At 41.9% G+C, this 17562-nt stretch overlaps 1 protein-coding gene across 8 annotated transcripts in view; it reads left to right on the top strand.

Moving 5' to 3' along the window:
- Positions 1–17562, top strand: part of LOC100881712 (uncharacterized) — a 131391-nt gene that overhangs the window by 60711 nt on the left and 53118 nt on the right. For 4 of the 8 annotated variants that reach the window (XM_076540203.1, XM_076540197.1, XM_076540199.1 and 1 more), the window contains exon 1: positions 4583–4798. The exons of the other annotated variants lie outside the window; for them this stretch is intronic. The gene's annotated coding sequence lies outside the window, so the exon portion shown is untranslated. Of the gene's footprint in view, positions 1–4582; positions 4799–17562 lie in introns of those variants that run through there. 8 annotated transcript variants of the gene reach the window in all.

Here is a 17562-nt window from a genome sequence, read left to right as displayed (position 1 = left end):
ATTTCCAGTAACGATATCGAATTGATTATTTTTCAGTGAATTATCGAATACGTTTGCATTCCATTTTCTTTCTCAACGGATATACAGAAGAGAAATTGTGCCATCGATGCAACTATTAACCTTTTCGGATATAAATTTAATTCTTTATTTCGGTGCATTCAAAAATAATACTGACGTTATCGATTTGCATCTCGTTTCGGAACAGAGATACTTATATCGATGACGATATTTGTTAGTAGAATTTTCCGAGAAATCGAACGAAATCGCTGCATACTGCAGCATTCGTGATAATTGAAATGAACCGAGGTTGCTCTAAAGTGGCCATAAAACCCCACCTCTGTCTCCAGCAACACAAAATCCTTCTTAACCCGGTTGTTTCACGCCTTGAGAAACAACCGACACGCCGGCAGGGTAATCGATATAAGCCATAGGATTATCACGAGGTTTTGCAAGAGGGTATTCACGAGCCGGTGAATAGCGACGCGAAAGTAGCTGTTTGATAATGATCCCGATGCGGCCGTATTTACCGCTTTCAGCTTGTTTTTCACGTTGCCTTTTCAGAGTCGCATGGGGCTTTGAACCCGCAAAACCAGCAAAGGAATGCGAGCTCGACGCCGTTGCAAACGAACGCCTCCGACGAGAACGTTCCTTTCTGTTTCGCGTTGTCGGTTGCTGAATACCTTGGTCGGCTACAAACACACCGAATGTTTCGCTGGTAATTAATTCGAACGTCGAACGTTTGACCCACTCAACGTGGCTTTTGGCTAATTCACGGTTTCGGAAACGTTCACCGTTATCCCACGGACAAATCGACTGTCTATCGATTCGGATTTCTTTTCCCGAGGGACATCCGAAATTTTCTGGACACGGAGTGCAAGATTGTGATGGTAGATTTATTTAGGGGAATGAAGTTATAGCTTGGTGACAGTTTTTTCAGCAGATGGGATCTGACAGATCCTGTATAAAATATTCGAGTATCGACCTGTACATCTTATTTAGTAGTCAGGTGTGTCAGTCAGAATTTACCACAGCTACAGTATTAGAACAGACAAAACAAGTTGAAATATTACGTCAATTATTGTATTGTATTGTATTGTATTGTATTGTATTGTATTGTATTTTATTTTATTCTCTGCAAATGAAGAAGGTGTCTGACAGATAGTTTCTCCCAATATGTCTGCACGTCAATTATACATATTGACACAATTTGTATATCAATCCTTGAGTATACAAATTGGACTTGAAATTGAAGCATATTCGAAATAGATACCGAAATAAAGAAAATAGCTCCGAATCGATATTTCGAATCAGCGTGCATGTTTCACGATTTGCGAAGGGAGGGCAATAAAGCTTGTTGTACCTAAATCAAGGCAAACAGGCCGCTTTAATCCGCGATATTTCTCGCGATACCCTGATTCGAAACAGAAGGAGCCCGAGACGCTGGAATCCTTTCCTCGAATTCCGTGTCGGTAAATCACGTTGGAACGCTTCGTATTCGTAAGCGATATATTTTCGATCCCCTAGGATCTCCATTAATTGTGTCGACGCGCGTGCGAACGTGGGCGTGATGGTGATTTGTCACGCGGTGGTCATCTAGCTGGCCGAGATCAAGGCGTCAAATCGCGATCCCTTCTTCTGACTTGCGACGGAAGCCTGGAAACACACGCGTCCGCTCGCAAATCGCGACGATTTATGGTCTCGGTTACGTTACCTGAAAAACTGCTGCACACGCGATCCGTGTTTCCATCTCTTCCTTTTGTCTGTTTCCACGAATAAGACAGATGACTGACTTTCGGATTAATTTACACATTCGTACACTGTATTTCGTTTTTCTTCGTCGGAATTACACCCGGGATTATTTAACCTCTTGCCTCGCTACGTCACACTTGTGGTGTTCATATCGTGACGCGGTCTACGGTTCACATATGCTAAAACAAAATCGTATTGAATTTTGCGTTCAATTTTAATCGTAGTCTTCAAGGATTGTTGATTACAAAGCGTGTCTAACTTTTAAGGATCGAAATGATCCTCGAGTAAATGCAATTAATTATGAATACCAATAAGATAATAAATTATTTGATCAACAAAGGGTAGTTTCTCAGTCCTCCAGGTTTACCGTTTTAATTGGCCGATCAGGAGCGTGACACGCGTTCGTGTCTTGACGAATGCGTGTAATATTCATGTTAATCGTTGGACCAGTACATTTCGCATGATAAAAGAGCGCGCGACAAATCGATAGGTCGATGTATCGTAATTGCAGGCTGAATATTTCACGATCCCTTTCGTTGATAATAGAACGAAACGTGTATCGAAGCGGGGCGTTCGTGTTTTGACGGGCCGTTCATATTACGGGGCCTGTCGCGTCTCCGTCGACGAATGGGATTCATCCTGATTCCGATCGACCCGCGGCGAGATTACCGCGTAAAAATGCTGTTACGGGGCGTTTTATCGACGAGAAATTCCCGTTTAATACAGGAATCAGGCGTTCGAGCGTCAATAACTTGGCAGAATTTTATAAGCTCGAGTAACACGCCTCTGGTGCTCGTTGCTTTCGGCTCGGTGCGAGTAACCGCTTCAAGTGGATGGAAATATTTGCCGTCGGTACGAGAGAGCGGTTAAACGTTCCGTAAATTTACCGAATGTGCACATTAATTTCTGTTTTTACTGAAAGCTTTCGGGGAAGAAATCTGCTCCAATTGATCAATGGACCTCTCGAATAGTGTTCATTTAGCTAGCATTAACCTCGATTCGTATTAATTTAACCGGGCATTTTCTCTTCCAAATTTATTGTACACATATGTCGCTAACCGTGAAATTTATAAAATAGCAAGGTTAAACTCGGCAATCGAACACGCTTTATTTGCTTAGACAACAAGCTGTCAGCCAATTATTAAATTATTTCGTACCTCGTGAAATGGCTCGTACGAATTATAAAATACACGAAAATTGACTGAGTCGTGTTGTCACAATTACAAAACAGTAAAGTGCAGGGTCTAGAAAGCGTAATTGTCGCAGTGAATTCGATCTTGGCGAAAACCGAAAAGGCCAATGAGACTGTTTAACCGCGATTTCGCCTAATTCCACGTTATCGCGAGTCGGATCGCGTTTGATAGCCGCAGTTAAAGCGAGCCGATCGACTGATACGCGCGTCGAGCGAAACGAAACGCGACGTTTCAGCAACAGTTCGGATCGATACGATTCGTTGTGATGCAAATCGCGCTGTCGTTCGATCGCGTATCGATCGAGGAAATGCGTTAAGGAGCTCGAAAATAACAGAGACAGGGTGACGCAGACAAGCGAATATCCTCCCGTGGAAGACATCAAAGTAACAGGAATTGCGAGTCGAAGCCTATGCACGAGACAGACTAGTTCCCATTATACGACTTCTCGTTCCTCTGTTTTCGAGCAGTGGTTAATTCGCTCGGAACGATTCGACTTACTATTATGTTTAACCGAGTGGGTAAAAAGGAATTTTCCGTGAAAGAATTGTGACATAATAGTTTGATTCGGAGAAGATTAATTAGTCGCTGCAATAACGTGCACGCTAAGGGTTGAATGCAGCGTAATCTCGGCATTCACTTATCATAAATCGAGCTTGAACGACGTATCTAAATCCGAGTTGTACATACGGTAATACAGGCTGTCTCTTAGCGTCGCCACAACATCACAGAAATTCCGCGAAACTAAATTCCACCGCTGCGAGATCAAAGTGTCATTATGTCAATTCGATAGCGCAAGTTCTTGACGAATCCGTGTGTTCTCGGAAAATGATCAGGTTAACGCGGTCTCGATACGGAAGCTATCCGAAATAGTCTCTTAACGAAAAATTTATTGCAAAGTATACGATGAACTTTTTATATCTGATTCTACGAAACATTAAAACCGAGATGAAGTTATCTCCCTGATACAATTATTGCATACAACGATTACTCGTTAGATTAAAGTGAAATTACCAAACATCGCGCAGGAAGTTGGAATATCGTGAACGTTGGTGTAAACGAATAACAGGTGTGGTATTCAGAAATGAATGATTACATGTACGGTTTATGGCGCGTAAAACCTTTATTGCTCGCGTAAAACCACACGGGTTTCATTCGATAAACTGAACCGAAATTAATCACCGGCCGCAAAGAAGGAAAAATGAAAAAGCCTCGCAAGTTCTGTGAAGTTGCGTTTCGAATTTTTCCGAATTTAATTAACGTTACGTCGGCAATGAACTCCGCGATCGAGTATTTAGACTAGTTAATAGATAGTTTCCCGAAAAACTGAATAAAAGTTAAAAATTCGTGCGCAAACATGCCGGGCAACGAGAAATCCCGGTAGCGGTCAATCTCGCCGTCAGAATGAAACCGAAAAAGTTTTTCCAACAGACTCGAAACGCATCGTTGGTCCCCGCGTCGAAGGGTGAACAGAAGAGGGTGTCGAACAGAGGAGGAGAGAGAGGTACGGTCTCGCAACAAGGGAAAGGGTTGCTCCAGCAAGCGTTTCTGCCATGCAGTCAGCCATCCACCCCGCCATCCAAGCCGGTTGGCCAACCACGCAGTAGGGAGAGTCAGCAACGAGTCAGACAGCCGAGCGAGCGAGCAGCAGTCTAGCGTGGGCGCACGTCGCGGCACCACGTGCACTCGTCATCCTCGATCTACCCTTTTATGTATCTTCGTTTCCGGTTCCTTCCAATTCACGACCCGCGCGTCTCTCCGTCCCTACGTGCGCGTATTTACCTGTGAAACTTGTTCGGAGATGTACGTAGTGACTGGTGTCTGTGATTAGAACGAGTGCGCTTCTCGGATCACTCGAGGTATGCTTCTGTTCGAGGAAGTATTTATGACATTTCTCTCGTGACGTGAATCTTCTGCCGAATTTTTTCTCTGTCGATCGATTTTTCGTTTAAGACCATTCGATTTATAAATCGATACAATTTCTAGGATTTCTCTGGTGAATTGAAACGTGAACAGTGTAGGACACGATGACAAAGGCGTTCAATTTGTAGATATTTGTGGAGACTGTCGTGAAAAATACGAAGTATAACGAAATTCGCCGGTCCATTTCCTGTATTTGATTAGGAACAATCCCTGTCGATTCCGAACGTGTAACTCGTTGTCGCGGTTTTCCTTCGGTTATTTCCATTTTGTTGGTTTTGATGGAAGCGTACGGTATCGATGAGTTTCATTTTTCTTTTTTTCGCCAGCTCAGAGACATTTTCGTTCCACGTTTTTGTTCTATCTTAATGGAACTTTTATTTCCGCAGTGGTGGAAATATTTTTTACGAGTGTTACCGAAAGTCGGTAAAAAGTGGAACGGTTCGAGAATAGCTTGAACTCTACTACTTCAATTTTTGACTATCGGAGCTCTATCTAATCTCTTGGATGCACTTCCAACTATCTCAGTCTGAAAACTTGCGGCTACAAGATACTCGGATCAATCGTGAAAGTTAATCGATGAAAACTTACACTGGAATAAAATATGTAAAGGAGAAATTGTACCCGACTGCTATTCAAAATTCAAGATACAGATATCAATTAAACTTAATATGTGGAGCACGAATTTAAAGATTCAAACCCCTTATCGATTAATGTCAATCTTTATTTCGGTTTGACGTAAATTTACATGCTTCCATTAAATTTTTAACTCGGGATGTCAAATATCTGAAATATTTTCCATATTTCTACCTTAAGTCAATTATTAACGCTATCGCAATTGGCTCGTACAATAATCATTTCGAATCTTGCAACTGCAAACGAGTTAATCTACTATTCGTTTAAAAAATAAAAGCCTGTACGTGGCCGCAAGTTTTTTACCTGGGGTTTAAACTCGTAAATAAATTATCCAAATTGTAGCAATTTTCGTGTCTCTCGGAAAAGTATTTCGATCACGTCGAACTATTCGTTGACGGTTTCGTCCCTGTTCTGTCGACAGGAAATAATTACGTCGCGTGACCATGCTTTATTAAAGGGGGCTAGGGAACAGAAATATTCCGAGCAGTCCCCATTCCTTCAATCCATTACGCTTTCCAACATTGACACACTTCCCTGACCCTATTTTTCTCCAGACACCGATTTTCCGTAACAGCACTGATTTTCTAGAGCCGTCGTTGGCGATAAATCGCCGAGCTAACGGTATTAGACTTATGATTACTTTGACAGCTGTGATAACTCGTACGTGGAAAGTATGGTATTGACCGAGGCGATTCGCGATACGACAGCGTGTCATTTGCACGTTTCGATATGCTGAAAATGAGTGTCGTTCGTTAGCGAACAGTTGGGGCTCTTATCGGATAGGCTCGATAGAGGTCAGGACTGGATCTTCGACGGAAGGAAAAAAAACCTGACAACGCAATCCAATCGGTGAAATTTTTTGCCGACTCTCCGTTACTCTATCGACCCGTTCACGGATTAGAAACACAAATCACTTCAACGTTCGGAGGGTTCGATCGGAGGAAGATGCATCGCTGATAAAAACGTTGAGCCAATCCCAGAGAAAGAATTCCACAGACGGAAGATCGAATAAAATCTAATGGAGTCGGTGGAATCCTCTGTCTGTTTCTTCCTCCTACCAACGAATTTTTAAGATCCCTCCTCCCCATTTTTTTTTCCTAGTATTCAATATCACGTAATTCTTTCGACTAGTACGTGGATTCCGAATAGTCGGACGTTAAGATACTTTGATTAGTACGGCGTCTTTTCCACTTTCAACTTTTTCCACCGAGTCTATCTCGAAGGAACTTCATCATTATCGGATCTCTCGTCGAATTAAGCTTACATAAAATTGAAACGAAAAGTTCAATCGGTTCGCGGAAACTTACACGGAGGAGAGTTAATTGATCTCCGACGTAATTTCCTCCGACGAAGCTTTCGTCAGCTGGTGTTTGTGCAAAAGCGGTTTCGAATAATCAATACCATTAATCAGTTCCCAAAGAACTGTCAGAGAAATAAGATCTCGCAAAGCGTGTTAACGAATCGATAATCTCGATAACGTACTCGGAGTTTCGAATAATTCTCGAAGACGGAGAATGTTTTTAAATATCATTAATTATCGAAGTTTGAAGAAACTTATGGAGTTAAAAACGTATCTTCGCCTCGTTGCATCAACACTCCTGAAGGAGGATCTGAATCGTATAGGAAACTTTTAATTCAGAAATATTTCTACATAGAAACTCAAGGAATTCGTAGGTTAATTAAGCTCGTTAAACAATGAGATTTTTAATTTTCGCGTGAGTTTTTAAAAGGGTCGTACAAATATTTTCGAGCTCGTCGATTGATGAGCATCGGTTTTGATCGATGAGTTTTCGTGTGACATTTCGAAATGCAAATTGCAGATGAAAGCACATATTACGCTCTTCTATTCTCTTTCGATTAGTATTCTTTTGAGCGAGAAATATTCTTCGCAATTTCGTTCTTTCTTCTCATTCCCAATTTATGATGATAAATGCGATGAAACGAAGCAAACTGCAGACATTAATTGTCAACGATCAGTGTACCGAAGAATTTCATTTGAACTCTCGTAACGAGCCGGGAGTAATTTTCGCCTCGGAATCACGCGTTTCTTTCAATGAAAATTATTCGCGCGTGAAACGCGAATTTTTCGCGATATCGCTCCCGTGATAACAATAAACTTCGAATACCTCGCTTATTTATCAGTCCTTTGCGAACGAGCGCGTTCGCGCGTACAATTTTTCGCAAATTATCGTTTCGATTTCTTTTCACCGGCGTGCAAGGAACAAGCAAATTTAGCAAACGAGCGCGGTGCTGAACAATCCTAATTACAATCGCAAATTAGCTATCGGTTATAAATATGAAATACCGGTGTCTAAATGATAATGAAATATTCGCTAATTATAAATATTCAAACGCGGTAGTTCGATTAATTTACGCAGGACCACTGCCACCTGTATCGATTTCTGCTTCCCAGTTTCGAGATCGCCCATTTTCCGTGCCTCTAATTCTGCTTCGCAAATTCTAATATCTGATCAATTTTTATCCTGCGTTTTCTACTAAAATTAAAAAATTCTTTCTCTCGAAACACAGACAAAATGCAAATGTGAATTAAGTACAAAATTTATCTTATTTTTCATACATTTTTTTCGTATCAACGTTCTTGACAAAATTGATAAAGCATTTGATCTGATCAAGTTTTCTAATGAAATTGAAAAATTGTTTGTCTATCAGCCTCTGAGTAGAAACAAAATGTAAATGCATACAAAATTAAGGACAAAATCAATCTTATTTTTCATACATTTTTTTCGTATCAACGTTGCTGACAAAATTGATAAAGCCTTTGATCTGATCAAGTTTTCTAATGAAATTGAAAAATTGTTCCTCTATCAGCTTCTGAATAGAAATAAAATATAAATGCATACAAAATTAAGGACAAAATCAATCTTATTTTTCATACATTTTTTTCGTATCAACGTTGCTGACAAAATTGATAAAGCCTTTGATCTGATCAAGTTTTCTAATGAAATTGAAAAATTGTTTCTCTATCAGCTTCTGAGTAGAAATAAAATGTAAATGTATACAAAATTAAGGACAAAATCAATCTTATTTTTCATACATTTTTTTCATATCAACGTTCTTGACAAAATTGATAAAGCCTTTGATCTGATCAAGTTTTCTAATGAAATTGAAAAATTGTTTGTCTATCAGCCTCTGAGTAGAAACAAAATGTAAATGTATAAAAAATTAAGGACAAAATTGATTTTATTTTCCACAAATTTTTTTCCCTTTTTTATCAGTGACGTTCGTAAAGTAGAAGCAAATAATTACATAAACTGAAATAAGAAGAAAAAGATGGATGCGTAGAAACGTGATATCGACATTCGATCGTATGTAAGAGAAATCGCAAAAACAGGAAGGATTGATGAATGCTCGGAAGCAGGGGTTTACCGGGAAGAAAGAATGTTTCGAAAGAAAACGCGAAGACAAGCAGTCGAAGCGAAAAACTAATGTTCGCGGAAGAAACATAAAAGAAGGTGGCTGTATCGGTAAAGGAATTATAGAGGTTAACCGGGAGAAAGGAATTTTATGGCGAGCTGTATAACCAGATGAAATGCCAGCAGTCGAACTCAGATTTGAAGCTGGCTATCGTGTTCATAGAACCGTGGCTTCTGTCGCGTGTGTGCGTGCAAAATGGACACCTCGCATTTCACGGATAATTGGAAAACCAGCTGTTCGACAGGGTCAGAAATGGATGGCTCTGGGAAAAAAGAACGATCATTCGTTCGGTTGACACTTTTTTTATAACAGTTGCAAGCTGATTTGAACGTCGACGCTAAATTACGATTTAGCGTGAAACGGGAGATGTATTCACGACTTAAAGTTGGAAATGAACAAACGAAAATCGATCGCTTTGAACGCTGGAAGTTTACAACGAATATTCCTCTCGGTTTCGTTTGGAGAAAGGGCAAATTGTAAGGAGGCCGCTTTTGCAGCCGGCATTATCATCGAAATAGAGCACAGACGGTGTTAGGAACAAAAACGCCTTCTACCGTGGGATTATCATTTAAATTGGCAATCGATATCGACTCGGATTATTCCTACTCATCCGTTTTCTCTGTTTTCTTCTTTACCCCCTTTTCGTTTTTAAACCGCGAAACAGGTTAACCACTTGTCTCGTCGAATTCGTTATCGCCTAAAATCTTTGAAAACCGCACGTTACGAATTTTAATTCCGTGCCTCTCGTTCCGGAAATTCGCTAAGAAAATTCCGCGTTCTATTCTTCTCGCCTTAAAAGCTAGACTTTAAGTAACCCCGGCTCTGTTTACACAGAAGCAGCGACCTCTCGCGTAAATAATCCCGTCACTGGCCTTCGCTTCTTTAAAAACCACCTTGTACCTCGACGTCTGGAATTTCTTAATTACACCATTAGACGATTCTCTTTTTTCCACGGGCCAGTGTTCTTGTAAGCACAAGTACTCTTAGCTGGCATTACGCTTAACGATAATATCGGGTCACCGTGTATTGTCCTGTTAAAAGGTTCTGAATTTTGTGGCCGCTCTCGTAAAATGCAAAATTGATTTTTCTCCGAGTCGGGGCTTAAGAGCTCTCTGTCCGTAAACACGAGACAATTCCGAGAATTTCTGCTGGAAGTATTAAATTGTCGAACGAATTTTACGTCTTCAATGCTGCCACTAACGAGCACCTTGCAAAGGGAATTAAGGAATTATAATCTCTTCGAATTTTGTCTCCGAGAAATTGCTAAAGAAAATGTACATTAACTCCATGCACAATGTGCACACACTTGAAGTCTGTTCTGACTGATTATAATCTTACAATCGCAATTTCTGTAGCAATCTTAGCGTTGTAAAAATAATTAGCTAGCTATAACGCAACTGAAGAGGTTCATCTAGTAAAGGTTACAAATTGAAATCAATATCTAAATGGTAAAATTAAGGTAAGGAAATTTAACGAAAGTGCAAACGAACTCCGTACCCGAGTTATCAAGATCCTGTTTTCGGAATGCCAGAAGAAATCTGATAAGTGTTGAAATTTCGTGGAGACATTTTCCCTCGTCTGATTCGCCCGTTAACGGAAACCGCGCGACCAGGACAGTTATTAAAGAGAGGTAACTAGTTGTCCTAGTAACTTCGTGGTTGAACGTGATGGGGTTTTAATGTCGGGCGAGTTTCAAACTAACTGATTAATTCGCTCCTCTGCAGCCGGTCGTTCTCCGGGGTTCATTTGCATCTTAGCTATGATTCCTGACGATGTTATACCCTGGATTCTTTAATATTTCTTCTGATTTCCCTTGATTGGTTATAGAGTGCTCTTAATGGAAACGAAGTTTCAGAAAGCGAAAAATATCTCGGATAAAGCTATGGAGTTTACAAATTAACCAAACATTTATCAGAAACTTGCAAAGAATTGTTAAAAACTCTCCGAACTTTTTTAAAAGTTGGTATTTGACTGGTACTTGACACATGACTCGTGTTAATTATTCAAATGTTTGTGCTTTTCTCCGATAACGTCTTCCATTTACGGAGATTAAAACGTAAATAGAGTCACTCGGCATTGTCTCATTGGATCGCGGCATAATCGCGTTAATTAAGGAAATATTGAAATTGAATGGCAGCGGAGCTGCCGCGGTTCTCGAGCCGTAATCCGTTTCTCGTTTAATTCGTCTCTCGGAAAAGAAGCGCCACGTTTGACACACATTCGCCACCGCGCAAGATTAAAGTGTTCTTTGAACACCTGCACCGAGGATTTTGCATTGTTCCGAATTGTATATTATAACGCTTGAACGATCCGCGCGAGGGGCATTGAAGAATGCTGTCGCTCGTTAGATGGAACGAACCCTCGCGTTTTAACGCGGAGAAATGAGAAATACGAAGGGGTAATTCAGAATACTTAACGCGCCAGAAAGATTAAAGCGATTACGTATCTCTGCAGAAACGCTGGACGTTATTCAGCATTGTGCACACTACTCCACTTCGTGAACGCGTTTATTAAATCTAATTGACGACGAACAAGCAGCAACTTGAGCTGATCTCTGCTGATGAAAGTGCTACGCTCGGAGAACTATTATATATTGCATAATACACGGTACGCGCATAACCTAGCATTTCGAATAACTACTAAGATGTTAATCACCGAGGCAACGCTTAATTAGCTCGTGGAAATTTTAACATCCAGCAAAATAAGTTTCTGGAATCTCCTTGGACGTGTAGCGTTTTGCAAAAGGCAATTAGCCGGTTAACTGTTAACTCAAAGCAGAAGGAAGATCGTCTCATAACCGATAGACGCGGTAAACTACAACCACCGTTTCCTAGCGAGGCTACACCTTTGGGGTCGCGCAATGTCAAATATTCAAGGCAATCTGAAGAGTCTAGCAGACTACGAGGCAACTGTATTCGAAACTAATCTAGCGAGCTCGTAGCTGCTGCAGTTCCCCAGCTGGTATCGCTTGTAACTGGTTAAAATACGAGACACAGACGTGGCACAAAGGATACGCGAGAAAGGAAAAAGGACCCGTTCGATACGCCGGAAGACAAAGGTCAGTCTGACGGTAACGAGAAAAGTAAACGGTGCCTCCATTAAATTCGCTTTTTCGGTGAATCACGAGCAACAACTGGATAACGGTAGAACTCGATTAACCCCGAATTTCGAGATATCTGGAATAATTTGTCCGCGGGAAACGGTTTTACGCTGCTGGAATTTTAAGAGCGCTCGAGTGCCTCTTGGGCGCGTAGGGGAAAAAACGATTAATCTAAATGTACTACATCTTTATAACGGTATAGATAAAACACTGGAAAGGATACAAAGTTAACTTAATCCTGTGGATCAAGGGTTCGAAGCCGCTAAAAATAAAAATTCCCCTCCGAAACCTATAAACTGCGGTCTTTAAAAAACAACAGATGTCAGAAAGAACCCTGTGTCAAAAAAGCAACACAAGATTGAAAGACTCGATTCTAATAAGTAGAGTATTACACGGTAGAAAAAGGAAATGAATCGGAGAATAACCTAGTCCAATACTTTTTCGGTTTCATTGCTTATGCATTCGTCCACGTTTCGTCCATTGAGGCCGCCTCGTTGAATTTAAAAAAGCAATCCTCCGTGAAACTAATTTGATTTCATGGCCACTCGTAGGCGCGAGACGGGACGATCGAGTTTCATTCGATTTTAATAAAAGTTTGTTAAGCTGTTCGTTTAATATCAGTCGACGCTTTCATATCCAGCGTCCGTGGAGCAAGCGGAATGCCTAGAGTTACAGGCTGCGATTTCCGCGACCGTTTTTCCACGCCGCCAGAAATGATTTGCACGTTCGAGGCGCGCGACGCTGCCGCGAGCGTGCAAATTGGAAAGCGACAAACGGCCTCCGATATGCATAAATCACGCCCGGAATCAATAAGCGAACCCATTGTTTTGCCGACACTTGGTCGTTTCAGACCTATTTACCGCTTTCCGTTCGAACGCTTCTTCGAATTTCTTCCGAGAAAATGCTTTCCGTGTCTATTTCGTTGTAAACGCTCCTTTCTAGCAAATTTCACTATATTCTCTTTACGCGTCTGGAATCAATGATATGAAATAGCTTTTGTAAGACAGCATTATTATAAGTACTCTTCTGCCTTGCAATAACCTGTCAGACTCGTGACGCACTTGACAGCTCGAATGTGACAAAGTAGACTGATATTTTCACTGCAGATTGAATTTAGTGTTCAACTATAATTTAGCTTTCTTCGTTTTAACTTCAGTTGTCTTAACATTGTAACAGCGATTACTTAGCTATAACTAACTAGAAAATTCCTCTTGTGGATACCAAGCTATTCTTCCAAGACCGATGACTTCTCGTATAAAATTCGAATCGTTAAAACGTTATTTGAACAAAAGATACGAGAGACAGGTGCGACTTCGATATTTTACAATCTAGCTACACCGATATTAAGGTCAGGTAAATTGGAAGAACGGAACTCGGATGAAATGGAAATGTCAATTTTTTCCCGAATCGAAGGGAGATAAAAAATTCGGAGATCGTAAGAACAGTTTCTTGGAGGAAGCGTAATTCCGAGTCGTGTCAGCGAAAGGTTAATCCACACTCGGAGGAAGAGAAAGAGGAAGAGAGTTCTTTCCATCCGATAAAAGGAACAGAGGGGTTTCTTTCCGCGGTGAGCTGCCGTCTTTTAATAAGTTATTACAATCTTTTCCGCGGCGGAATATTCCCGAGCCCAGGTGTGCTTATATTTCCGCTCTCCCCCTTTCAGGCCCGAAAGATCATAAAAATCGCAAGTCAAGCACAATCTCTCCGCTCGAGCCGTATATTTGCGGCTCCACTCGTCGTTCCGACGACAATCCGCCGGGGAAAACAGGCGAAAGGCTGGAAAGTATAATACGAATTCCCATTGTAAATCCGGCCAAGATCCTCGGCAAGACGAGCAAAGGATGAGAGACAGATCGAAAGACCGGTTCACCTTTCCTTCCCTTCTTTTCTCTATCGCGAATAGACCCGAGAATAATAAAGAAAAAAAAGAGTGGGAGGAGAGTCGGAAAGATGGAAAAGAAAGGTGAAGTAGAGAAAAGAAAACGACGGAATCACAGATTTAATAAAGGCTGCTTGAAAGCGCGCTAAGCGAAAACCGATTTCATTATAATGTACCCCTACCACCGCGATCTATTCCTGGTTGGATGCTGACTGCCGCGAGATTTCACCCTCGTGTTCGCCCCTTTCCCTCTTTTCGTTGCGCAACTTCGCCCTTTTTTTCCGCCGGCGTGTCGGTTCCTTGGCCTCCCTTTAATTTCACAGTTAACGCTGCTAAAAAGAGAGAGATCGTGATTGTAACCCGCACGGTCATTGGCCAGGCTCGATTGTCCGGCAAACCCCCGAAACTTACCCTCATCCCAGAACTTATATATTGTACATAGCTCATCCGTAGATAATTAAGAAAGTTTTGCCGTGCTCCCGATTTTACGGAAAGTTTGCGACGATACGGGTAGCGGCAAAGTTACGACAGCTAGGATATCGTGGCGATAATTTTCCTGAATATCGGCTGCAAAAAATAATTGTTACTTGCGAGAAGTTAGAGAGCCCCCAGGAAAATTACGTCGGTTATTCGACAAGTATCGAAAAATCGTGTTGGTTTTATTCAAATGTCGCTCTACTTTGGAGAAAAAAATGCCCGTTTTCGTTACAAGTTTCGATGTACGCGTCGCGAGTGGCAGATGCGATAAGTGGTTCGGAAATTTGCAAATCAAAATATCATTCCGCGGTGGCAAACTACGTAGGGATTCTGTACGCGATAAAAACATAATACGGTGAAACGGTTCGTCTGTTTTTACGGTGAACCATTTTCGAAAATGTTACGAGAGGACTGTAATTCCCCCACCTGTCGTCTCTCTATCGAGCTGTTTGGACGTACGTTTTGCATATTCATGCGATGACCGTAGAAATTGTGCCGGTCGTGCGGGAAATTCTGTAATAGGCGAGGCTAGATGGCCAGAGGAGGGTGTCCGATGCGTGACGGTGCAACGATTCAATTTCGTTTCCACCGCCAGACATCTTGACAGTTTTCTTGCATTTCTTCTCGCGTTACGTGACAATCGTGCGGGAACATATTCCGGAACAGACATTATGACGGTTCAAGTTACCGCGTCGGTTTCGCCTGGAAATATTTCGAGAATTAAAGCGAGACATTTTACATCGTCGCGGAAAAGTGTTTCGTTAATTATTTGAATTGAACGATGCGGAGCGTCGAAGCGTGAAAATCTTGACGGGGAAACTGCGAAGAAATTTCACTTTACCGTTCTTCGTATCGTCGTTATGCAAATAATCTTGCCGTACACCGGTTGGCGGTGGTGAAACGTCGTAAAAGTCAGCGAGAAGCGTTATATCGATCTACAGCAAATATTGAAATTGCTCCCCTCGCGCTTACATGCATTATTCAGCACGACAAATTACAGACCGTCAAATTTCCGATATCGTACTATAATACGATAAGATTTAGGAAACACAGGCCGGCTGGATTATCGTGCCGCTCGTATTTCAAACTTTAACATTTTCGGTAAACTCCCCAGGCATCATTTTCCCCCGATTTGCATAATTCCTTGCCGTTAAACCGATTCGAACTGTCCGACGAAAAAATGACACCCTACATCGAGTCCACACAAAGGACTCGAATATCGGCGAGCAGAAGAAAAAGGTTCTAATCGAAGGTTTAAACACGAAGGAAGTCGAAACACTTCCCACGATTTGCGCGCAGGTTGTCGCGTTCAGGGGACAGGAAAACGGCCGTGTTTTCCACGAGTGGTGGTGTGTTTTCAGAATTTTCGTTGAACGACTCGTTGAAAACGCGAACCGGAGAGCTCTTGTATCCCACGAAACGCTAGTCCACGGTTGGAAAGCGAGCAAAGAGGGCAGCAGCCGTGTTCCTAGCAGCCAGGCGATCCGTCTACAGACGTCAAAGTTCTCTGCCGACTAATTACGACGTCCCTCTCTCATCTCTCTCCTTCCTGCTTGTTCGACAGCAGCCAGACAGCCGGTACTAACGCGACGGAGTGCCTCTCAGATGCCGTGGCATCCGTCAAATCTCGTTTGCCTGCCTCTTGGACCAGTGTTTTGCCGAGTGTCGAGGCCGACTCGTTCAGCTCGCGGCTCGACGAGGCTCGTTTAGGCCCGTGCACGAGCTTAGCGGCCAATAATAACCGGCTCGACGAGCGGAAAATTAGTTTCTGATTGGATTAGCCGCCGGTTACCGGAGCTACTAGCTTGTTTTTCGCTTAGAACGGTCAAACGTCTGAAGCTGACAGAACTCTGCCCGATTAATCGGTCGAGGGACTCGCGCTGATTGATTGCCCGGATTAAGATCGACCGGTGTTTCGTTCCTCTATCTACCATTTGTTTCCACCTATTTCCGAAGACATTTCTGCTGCGAGGCACTTTTCTTCCCGTATGAAAATTATATTCAGAAAAGTTTTATGCTAAAACCTTTTCTTGACTTATCAAATATTTGAAGGCTTGCACTCTGAACTTTTGCGAACCTTCGATTGAATGAAATTGGCAAAATATAAGTTTTGAAGCTTAATATGGAAACGCGGCAGGCTATTTCGTATTACAACGCGCACCCAACTTGCCACAATGTGGACACAGTGTTAATCCCATTCAGCCACGTAGTTCGTGACGATTTTGCTGAATCCAGGTAAGCATCGCTTCAGCATCAAAACTTCGATAAGCAAACCAGACAACTGTGCAACTCGGATCTGTGATTATCTCGTTTCCTTGTGTCTAATTGGTTGCTCTTCGTAATAAATTTTAGAATCTGCAAAACTCGATAGAAGTTCATTCAGACACTTCTGTCTGTATTTTTCTATGAGCGAGAAGTAAACTCGTCGCATAATAACTTTATTTTCGATAAAACTAACGAGGTTTCGACTAAGTTTATTTAGATGTATCTGGGCAGAGATCTTTCGAGCGGCGATAGCGCGAACATTAAAACGAATTGCCCTTATCAAGCATTATGAAATATTGCGATTTCGCGATGGATAATAATAAAGAGAACGCAAGAGAAGGATAAACGCGTTTATGCTGTAACTTCGCGTACGTACTAACGGCGAACGTTTATCTTCCTTTTAACCTTGTGATCCCGTTTCTGAACCTCATGGAAAGGTTAAATATTCGAAGCACAGATTTTCCGGCTGTCAAGAGTAATTTCTAAATACCTCTAAAGGAGGAGAAAGTTGTGAATGCGAAAGTTTACTTTCGTGCGATTAAGCAGGCGCGAAAAGTTATTTGATCGATACGAGGCATTTTTCCCTACCTTGACACCTTGACGTTCTAAGTCGTTAACAATGGAAGTAATTGTGGTACGATCTTTCTTATCGTCTGCGGTATTACTTTGCTGATTTTTCGGTGTCTGACCGCGCACGAACCCATTCTACTGATCGATATCTACCCTCGAGAGTTCCTATTCTACTGAACGGTCCGACCTCCCACGAATCTATTCTACTTATGTCGTTCGATCCGACCGCGGCGCAAGAACTTTTAAAATTGAACGGAATCGTACACGTACAAGATTTCTTTACGTGTACACTTTTATCCCTTGCTTGGCCAACTATGAATCTGTTCCACTGATCAACAATG

Source organism: Megachile rotundata, chromosome 15 (genome assembly GCF_050947335.1).
Source record: "Megachile rotundata isolate GNS110a chromosome 15, iyMegRotu1, whole genome shotgun sequence".
NCBI classification, from domain to species: Eukaryota; Metazoa; Arthropoda; class Insecta; order Hymenoptera; family Megachilidae; genus Megachile; species Megachile rotundata.
The sequence above is the reverse complement of the archived record's forward strand: the minus strand, read 5'-3'. Positions and strand labels throughout refer to the sequence as shown.